This window comes from Pan paniscus, chromosome 10 (genome assembly GCF_029289425.2).
Source record: "Pan paniscus chromosome 10, NHGRI_mPanPan1-v2.0_pri, whole genome shotgun sequence".
In the NCBI taxonomy this organism is placed as follows: Eukaryota; Metazoa; Chordata; class Mammalia; order Primates; family Hominidae; genus Pan; species Pan paniscus.
In genome coordinates this window covers 63,761,007-63,771,177 of record NC_073259.2, presented here as the reverse complement: position 1 = coordinate 63,771,177, position 10,171 = coordinate 63,761,007, and the positions used below count along the sequence as shown (strand labels likewise).

Genomic DNA, 10,171 nt, shown 5'->3' with positions numbered 1-10,171 from the left:
TTCCAACTCTAGAGTCTGTGCTCTTAGAGAGTTTATGGTTCTTCCTTCCCAGGCTTTTCTACAGAACAAATGAGGTCCAAGCCCCTCAGCATGGCACTGACAGTCTTTGCATATAAAAATTTTTCCTTTCATGCTTAGCTGGTTTCCTTATTGAGCCTCCCATTCTCCCCAAGTTTAATTGTTGTGTGCTATTCCCAGAAAAAGGAAGTTGACTCTCAGAAACTAGAACGTGAATGTCTTACTACTGTGAAACATAGGCAGCATTAGATGAGGAGTAGGAAAGCTGACTGAGGGATAAGAAGAAGGAATGAATGGGTGATGCTGATTAGCAGAAAAATCTCTGGGGAACTTGGTGAGCACCTGGGAATGCAAATGTGTCTGTATATTTAAGTCAGATTAGGTAGAAGGTAAGCTGCTGGTTTTGGCAGTCTACAAGAATGAAAGGAAATAGTGAGTCCTGGATTTAGGTAGATAGAGATTGATTTGACAGACGATCCTGAAATCAGGCAGACAATTTGGATGGCAGGAATCAGAACCCTGACTGGTCAATGCTGTAGTTTGGATATAGTTTGTTTGTCCCCACCAAATCTCATGTTGTAATCCCACCCCCAGTGCTGGAGGTGGGGCCTAATGGAAGGTGTTTTGGTCATGGGGGTGGATCCCTCATGAATAGATTAGTGCCCTTCCTGGGGGTGAGTTCTTGCTCTATCAGAGATATTTTGTGTAAATACAATCCAAATGCATTCATAATTTCCCCCATCCTAGTTTTTTAAAACTGAAATATTTTACATATTGGTTTTGTATCTTAATTTTTTCTTTTAATATTATGCTTTTGAAATATTTCCATATCTGTGCATGAAGAACCCCCTTATTAGTTTTCATGGCTGCATAATTTTACAATATATAGGCATTCCTCACCATGCCCAACTGGTCCTAACAATTTTTTTTTTTTTTTTTTTTGAGACGGAGTCTCACTCTGTCACCCAGGCTGGAGTGCAGTGGCGCGATCTCCGCTTACTGCAAGTTCCGCCTCCAGGGTTCATGCCATTCTCCTGCCTCAGCCTCCCGAGTAGCTGGGACTACAGGCACCTGCCACCACGCCCACCAAATTTTTTGTATTTTTAGTACAGACGGGGTTTCACTGTTTTAGCCAGGATGGTCTCGATCTGCTGACCTCGTGATCCACCCGCCTCGGCCTCCCAAAGTGCTGGGATTACAGGTGTGAGCCACCGCGCCCAGCCAGTCCTAAACATTTTTTTAAACCTAGCTGTCAATGATAGTACTATGGACAAGATGGCCAATTGGGCTTTCCTATTGCTGGATAATTAGTCTGAAACTAGACTTTTTGTTTGGTGGCAATTTTTTGCCTCCCTTAATTTCTCAGTGATTGCACTTTATACAACAGGGGCTCCATCACAGGTTTATGCACACAATTAATAGTATTAATACTCTTCATGGCTGGGCACAGTGGCTCATGCCTATAATCCCAGCACTTTGGGAGGCTGAGGTGGATGGATCACTTGAGGTCAGGAGTTCGAGGCCATCCTGGCCAACATGGTGAAACCCCATCTCTACCAAAAAATAAAAAAATTGGCCAGTTGTGGTGGTGTATGCTTGTAGTTCCAGCTGCTCAGGAGGCTGAGGTGGGAGAATCGTTTGAACCTGGGAAGTGGAGGCTGCAGTAAGTTGAGATCACGCCACTGCACTCCAGCCTGGGTGACAGAGTGAGACCCTGTCTCAAAAAAAAAATACTATTAATAATCACCCTGTTTATTATCTGACTTATTTTACATTGTTCATAACACAACCTTTTTGCTTTTTTATTCCAGGTGCTGAACGTGTCCTCCAAGGGTTTCAAGGTTATCGTATGCCCTGAAATTGGGCAAGGAGCTTTAAGAGGGAACTTTGAGTTTGCCAGAGAAAACTCAAGATGTTTCTACATGAAGAAAATGGTTTCAGACATTTGACTTCTTTATTTTTTGCATACTCTTTGTGATGGTTGTTAGCAAAGACCTAGAGTGGTTGTATGGCTATTTGCAAAGGCTGAGTGTGACTTGATATTGGCTCAACTTGAAAACTTTGATATTTGATGTTTGTATTCAAAATTGGAAACAAAGGTGTTTAAAAGGATGATATATGATTATGGGGTGGCATATAAGACTTTGTAGAACTTACCTGCACACTTATATATTTTCTGCCAAAATAGTTGTTTGTTTTGATGTTAACCTGTGCTTGGCATGTTTATCTCCATACCTTCTTTGGTTTAAAGTTTATTCTAATTAAAACCCTAATTAGTAATATTTGTATTTACCGGTAGCTTAGCTGTCTGAGTGTAATCTCATTTTGTTTGTTAATTGGTTTGCATTATTAGCTCATTTTAAATTGCCAAGAAAAATCCTGAAGACAAGTGAACATAATTAAATTGGAGCATGGGTCACTTCTTACTGCCTCTTTTTCCAGTGAGCAGAGAATTTCTATAAACAAAAACAAGGTCTACTTTAAAGAGAAATAATTAAGGTTTGTATTTTAAGTAAGGATAAATCCTATTGTATTTAAGATGATAGTTGTGAGATTTGATTGTTGTGAAATTTGATTGTTATGAAATATGAGAAGGTAAAACTGAGACTTATTTGAAGATTCATGCAATAATTTTCTTATTTGAGCAACATTTAAGACTTGGGAGATATACCTAATGCTAGATGATGAGTTAGTGGGTGCAGCGCACCAGCATGGCACATGTATACATATGTAACTAACCTGCACAATGTGCACATGTACCCTAAAACATAAAGTATAATAATAAAAAAAAAGACTTCATAGGGGGCGCCTTTTGGTAAAGAAGCAGAAACTTTGGAGTTAGATAGACCTGGGTTGGGGCTTGGATTTGACATTTACTGTCTGTGAGATCTTGGTTAAGTTACAGGCTGAGTATCCCTTATCCGAAATGCTTGTGACCACAAGCGTTTTGGACGTCAGATTTTTTCAGTTTGGAATATTTGCATATACATTATGAGCTATCTCAGGGATGGAACCCAAATCTGATCACAAAATTGATTTATATTTCCTATATATCTTATACGCATGGTCTGCAGGTAATTTTAGACAATATTTTAAAATAATTTTGTGCATGAAACAGAGTTTTGACTGTAACCTGTCACATGAGGCCAGGTGTGAAATTTTCCACTTGTGACATAATGCCAGTGCTCAAAAGATTTCAAATTTTGGAGAATTCCAGATTTGAAATTTTTGGATTAGGGATGCTCAACCAGTATTACTCTTTCTAAGCCTCAGTTTTCTCATCTTTAAAATGGATATAATAGCAGCTGTTTAATAGTACGTTGTTAGAATTAAATGAAATAGTGTATGTCAGGTAGCTCACACACCTTAGGCACTTAAAGAACACAGTTTAGTTTTCCTTCTAGTCTTTAGATGATTCATGGAGCATAATTAGAAGTTATAAACAACAACAAAACTCCATCTGTGAAATCTTTCTCCCTGTACGTCACTTAGGTAAACACAGCCAGATTTTCTGCAGAGAAGCATAAACAGTCTTTATTGTCAGTTTGATTGTCGACTTATCATAAACCAAACACAATAGTCTGAATTTAAGAAATAGGGGCTTTAAATAGGCGGTGAGTAAACAGGCTGTGAACAAGAAAGTTTTGACTATCACTATAGAAAAAACACTTGATGTGCAGATTTGCCTAACACATTTTTTAAAAATTATAGAAATGTAATTCTGTATTTTCACAACTATATTAATCTTTTCCCCTTCTGGTTAATTGGGGAATTATTTTTTACCTAGAATAATAAAACATATGATATGATCAAGTTCAATAATTTACTCTTCAAATTGATGAAACAGTTCTTCAAATAGTCTCACATAATTACACTGCACATTTGAAAAGTATTCATTTCTTATAATATATTTAAATCAATGGTTAAAAATGAGCACACAGACAGAATATGCCAACAAATTTTGCTTTCCAGGGTGGCGGTGGAGAAGAGATGGGAGGTAGGAGGGAGAAGGGGAATTGAGAGGTAGCTAAATCCCTAGATCAATGAAAGCAATTAAACAATCTTGAAAACTTTGATAAATAATTAGTGCTAACAAACTCAATAGAAATCAAAACTAGTTAATACACTTAAAGAGGAAAAGAATCTCACAGACAAATAAAAGATAGAGAATGGCCATTTATTTACTCAACAAATATTTATTTAGTGGCTATGATGTAAAAAATAGAGCTATAAACTAAAGAATATGTGGGCTAATTGAAAAAAATGTATTTATGGTAGAAAGAAGTGAAGTCAAATATTTTATTCAGTTTACAAATGAAAGCCTCATAGATGTAGCTAAAATTACCGTCCTAATTATTGTAAAAATTACTACTTTTGAAATGAAAAAATATAAAAACATGACAACTTTTCCCCTCTCATTCAACTCCATTTTTCATAGTACCTTTTGTGCCTATCATTTCCAATCTTTTCCTAATTTTATACAGACCCAGTGAAAGATACATTACACACACATATATACATGTACATTCTCATTACCAATTTTCTGTATTCGTTCTTACACTGTTATAAAGAACTACCTGAGACTGGGTAATTTAGAAAGAAAAGAAGTTTAATTGACTCACAGTTCCACAGGCTGTACAGGAGACTGTGGAGGCCTCAGGAAACTTATACAATCATGGTGGAAGGCGAAGGGGAAGCAAGCATGCCTTCAAATGGTGGCAAGGGAGAGAGAGAGAGAGAGAGAGAGAGAGAGAAAGGGGAGGTGCTACATGGTTTCAAACAACCAGATCTCATGAGAACTCTATCAAAGGACAGCACTAGGGGGATGGTCCTAAACCATCAGAAACCACCTCCATAATCCAATCACCTCCCACCAGGCCCCACCTCCAACACTGAGGATCACAATTCAACATGAGATTTGGGTGGGGACACAGAGCCAAAGCATATCATATACCTTACTTCACAAAAATTAAATCATGCTATAATATTCTATAATAATAGCTTTGTAATTAATGTTATTATATTCATGAGCTAGTGTCCTAGGAAAAAATGCTAGGTTATAGGGAATGCACATTTTATAATTTCATGGACAAATTACCTTCCCATAGGTTATATTAATTTAGATGAGGAGACTTCCAGGTTGCCAAATACTCCTGCTAGCATTGGATACTATCTTCTTAAATCTCCCCATTCCCGTTGGCAAAAATTATAAAGGTTTAAACTTTTTAGGTAGCCAAATCTGTTAGATTTTTCTTTAATAATTCTGGGTTTCCAATTTTACTTAGCCTTCCCCTCACCCTGCATCAAACAGCTGTAAAGTATTGTCCTATCTGTACATATTAATATTTTAAAAGATATATTGCTTACACTGAGCCTTAATATTTTGTTTCATATATGTTGAGAGATTATGAATTCACTTAAATGACTTCTGAATTCATAACTAGTTGTCCTAATACCTGACAGAGCAGGAGCATCTCCATCTTGGACAAGCCTCTCATTCTAAAGTTCACCTTAATAAAAAAATCGCCTAAATCCAAAGGGCACCAGCCTAATGGCTAAGGTCAGGATGACCATAAACCACAAATAACATCTTCAACCAGAAACATTCCAAAGTCCTCCCCGACCAGAGACATGCTAGCCTCGAGATAACCCACCTCTGGCCAGGAAGATGCCAGCCCCGAGATAACCCCGCTCCAAGCCAGAAAGATGTTTGCCCCCAAGATAACCTCCCTTCCTCCCAGAGACATTCCAACCCCGCGATAAAACTTCTCCCTCACATAGAAACATTCCAACCTTGTAATAAGCCCCCTCACCCTAAAACCAATAGATACTCTTGGTCTGTAAGAGAAAGCGCTCCTGACTGAAACTGGCCAGAAGCCCCTCTCATTTTTTATTTAAAGTAAACCTGTCTTTAACTGCCAGCTGCATTTTGTGTTTCTTTCCTCTTTAACTCTCACAATACTATTTATTGAACCATACATGGTCCTTTTTGATGTAAGAGTTAAAAAGAAATTGTTTAGGCAGATAGGGTAAGGAAGTCCTCGGTAAGGTTTTCCTTTTAATGAAAAGCAGCCCCCAAATCATTTCTTTTCTAACAAAGAGCAGCCTTTAAAATCAAGCTGCAGACATAGATAAGCAAGCTGGAAGCTTGCACGGGGGAATGGCAGTAGCTGTGCCAATAGGAAAAGGCTACCTGGGGGCTAGGCATGTTCAACCTGGTGGCTCCATCTTCTCTTTTCTTTGTCAACCACAGGTACAGTAAGGAGCAGGCAACATGGCGCCTGCCAGATAGAGATTCCATCTGCATAATAAGAGTAGGGTGGGATGGTCAGCTTCTTCCTGCACTATGTAAATGGCACACCTAGTCTAGCCAATCTCTGGGCCCTATGTAAATCAGACACCGCCTCCTCAAGCTCCTCTATGAAACCCCATGCATTTCACCACTGAACCGGAAGATCCACCGAAGGCCCCCTCTCTTCCTGTAGGAGAGAGAGCTATTCTCTCTTTGCTTTCTGTTGCTTATTAAACCTCTGCTCTTTCTTTTTTTCTTCTTTTTCCTTTTTTTCTTTTTTGAAACAGAGTCTCACTCTGTAGCCCAAGCTGGAGTGCAGTGGTGCGATCTTGGCTCACTGCAACCTCCGCCTCCTGGGCTCAAGCGATTCTCGTGCCTCAGCCTCCAAGTAGCTGGGACTACACGCTACATTTTAGTTTTGTTCCCTCACTTGGCATTTGTGTCCTTTTTTCTCTCTGTCTTCTCCCTCATCTCTCCCTTTACCTCATTTTCCGGGTGTATGTGTCTGTGTACACTCATACACAGTGCCTGTATCTCGTGGTAATAGGGTGGGGTGCCTGTGTCTTTGTCTTTCTGTAACTTTCTGAATGTTTATGTCTTTTTCTGTTACTGACTCTAATTTTCTCCATTTTTCTCTTTCTCTCCTTCTGTCTCTTTCCAGATAAATGCTACCTGAAGTTACTTGTTGTCTGTCACAGCCACATCCAAAGGACAAACCAAGTAACTAAGTATTCCACAACACAGTCACTGAAACATAAACCCAACCACTGCATTCATAACTCTGTAGGCAGCCCTGCTCTTGAACACATAGATCCTTTATGCTTTTATCATCAAAACTTTAGAGAACAACTTCAACTACGGTTTTGAAAAAGTGTTAATGCATTGATTATTAATAGAGATTTGGGGCAAAAAACACTTACCTCTTCATCATTTTTGCCTCCTTCTTACTGGAAATAGAATTGGGACCAGCATTTAACGACAGGTAGAAAAAGTGAATAGTCCTGGGTCAGACTTTCCAGATATCATTCAGACAATCTTGAAGAGATTTGGGAAGTCTCAGTACCTCACATTTTTTAGAGTTTTGACAGAGCAGAGACCTATTTTTCAGTGTGAAATCAAGGCCAAATAGCCTGGAAAGGGAGATGGTGGTAGAACTTGCATTTCATCTTCCTTCTTTGTGGAAAGGATGAAAAACTATCAGTGATATTTCCAGTCTCAGTTGCAGGGAGGGGTCTGGACATGAATCAGGTCCTGCTGATGAGAAGCCCTTGAACAGAGTGGGGAGGCAGAAGAAGAGGGGGCTGTCTTCCTGACAGGCGTGCTCTGGCTGCAGGTTGACATGGCTGGCCTTAGCCTTTCCCTTTCTAGGCTCCAGCTTTGTGGGTGTGAGGCTTTCAGGGATGTGGCTGCAGCAGTGGGAGCAGAAGCTCCAAAACCCTGAATACCAGCTAACTGGTGTGACTTTGATACAGTAGTGGCTGCCTGACCTAGTTTGTTCCATATGCTTGGGATAGGCCTGCTTTCTACCCATTGCACCAGTCCTCTTCACTCTCAAACCTGCTCTTAGTGGCCCTGCTCTGTTGCCTGCCACCGCTGCTGGGGCCTGAGTGGTTCACTGCATCGTGAAGACAGATTCCAGATGCTGGGAACAAGCGCCTCCAATCCCAGACGCTATGTCCGGCAAAGGCTCTGTGGTTCTGGCCTACAGTGGCGGCCTGGACACCTCCTGCATCCTCGTGTAGCTGAAAGAACAAGGCTATGATGTCATTGCCTACCTGGCCAACATTAGCCAGAAGGAAGATTTCAAGGAAACCAGGAAGAAGCATTGAAGCTTGAGGCCAAAAAGGTGTTCATTGAGGATGTCAGCAGGGAGTTTGTGGAGGAGTTCATATGGCCAGCCATCCAGTTCAGCGCACTGTATGAGGACCGCTACCTCCTGGGCACTTCTCTCACCAGGCCCTGCATCGCCCACAAACAAGTGGAAATCGCCCACCGGGAGGGGGCCAAGTACGTGTCCCATGGCGTCACGGGAAAGGGGAGCGATCAGGTCCAGTTTGAGCTCAACTGCTACTCGCTGGCTCCCCAGATAAAGGTCATTGCTCCCTGGAGCATGCCTGAGTTGTACAACCGGTTCAAGGGCCGCAATGACCTGATAGAATACGCAAAGCACCACGGGATTCCCATCCTGGTCACTCTCAAGAACCTGTGGAGCATGAACAAGAACCTCATGCACGTCAGCTACGAGGCTGGAATCCTGGAGAATCCCAAGAACCAAGCGCCTCCAGGTCTCTACGCGAAGACCCAGGACCCGGCCCCCAACACCCCTGACATTCTCGAGATTGAGTTAAAAAAGGGGTCCGCGTGAAGGTGACTGACATCAAGGATGGCTCCACCTACCAGACCTCCTTGGAGCTCTTCATGTACCTGAACGAAGTCGCGGGCAAGCACGGCGTGGGCCGTACTGACATCGTGGAGAACCGCTTCACTGGAATGAAGTCTCGAGGTATCTAGGAGGCCCCGGCAGGCACCATCCTTTACCACGCTCATTTAGACATCAAGGCCTTCACCATGGACTGGGAAGTGCACAAAATCAAACAAGGCCTGGGCTTGAAATTTGCTGAGCTGGTATATACCGGTTTCTGGCACAGCACTGAGTGTGAATTTGCCTGCCACTGCTTCGCCAAGTCCCAGGAGCCAGTGGAAGGGAAAGTGCAGGTGTCTGTCTTCAAGGGCCAGGTGTACATCCTCTGCCGGGAGTCCCCACTGTCTCTCTACAATGAGAAGCTGGTGAGCATGAACATGCAGGGTGATTATGAGCCAATTGATGCTAACGGTTTCATCAACATCAATTCCCTCAGGCTGAAGGAATATCATCATCTCCAGAGCAAGGTCACTGCCAAATAGACCCCTGTGCAATGAGGAGCTGGGGCCTCCTCAATATGCAGAGCCCCCAAGTACAGGTGCTAATTGTTGTGATAATTTGTAATTGTGACTTGTTCTCCCCTGCTGGCAGCGTAGTGGGGCTGCCAGGCCCCAGCTTTGTTTCCTGGTCCCCTTGAAGCCTGCAAATGTCATCGTTGAAGGGAAGGGTGTGGGTCAGCTGCGGTGGGGAGCTATAAAATGACAATTAAAAGATAACAACCCCCCCCCAAAAAAAACTGCTTAGTTTGGACAGTAAACTTAGTAACCCTATCTCTAATTCTTCCAACATAAGTGCCTAATTACCTGCATTTAAATTCTTTCTGTTTGAAACACCTAGAGTAGTTACTGTTTCCTTTATTGAATGCCAGCTGATGTCAAAGACCGACAAAACCAGATGGTGGTTAAAGGTGATAAAGACAGATTTTATTCAGTACTCTTGTAATAGGGGAGAATAGCCAATGTAACTTGAGCTCAACTCTGCTGCAACAAAAGGTGGGACACTTTTTAAATACTGGGGTGTGCTGAAGAAAAGACACTGATGAGTGTTAAGGGGCATATGGTCTGTGTCACTAGGTTATCTAGGTTTGCTACTTGGTGCTTATCTGGAGGAGAAACAAACTTCTTACATCTTTGTGACAGGGGAAGTTGTGCAAGCTGGGGCAAGGGGCTGCAGATGTTATGCCCTTACCTTCACACTGAGAGGAAGAGTTATCTTCCTAATGTTTGCATTTCAGAGAGATGGCTCCCAGGTCCTTGAGGAGAGAGTTTTGCGTGATAGAAGATTTATATCTCAAGGGCAGAGAAAGGATTTATAATTGCAAGCTTTCGCAGGCAGACATTTTAAGAGGGAGCTGAGGTCATCGTAGGGACGAAATCTTAATCTGCTAGAAGTCATACTAGGGTTTGGTCAAGAACAGAGTCTTTGTCATGAATGTACCT

The 10,171-nt window shown here is 41.8% G+C and overlaps 1 pseudogene; it reads left to right on the top strand.

Moving 5' to 3' along the window:
* The first annotated feature begins 7,983 nt into the window (after positions 1 to 7,983).
* Positions 7,984 to 9,339, top strand: LOC100972457 (argininosuccinate synthase-like; annotated as a pseudogene).
* Positions 9,340 to 10,171: the final 832 nt, after the last annotated feature.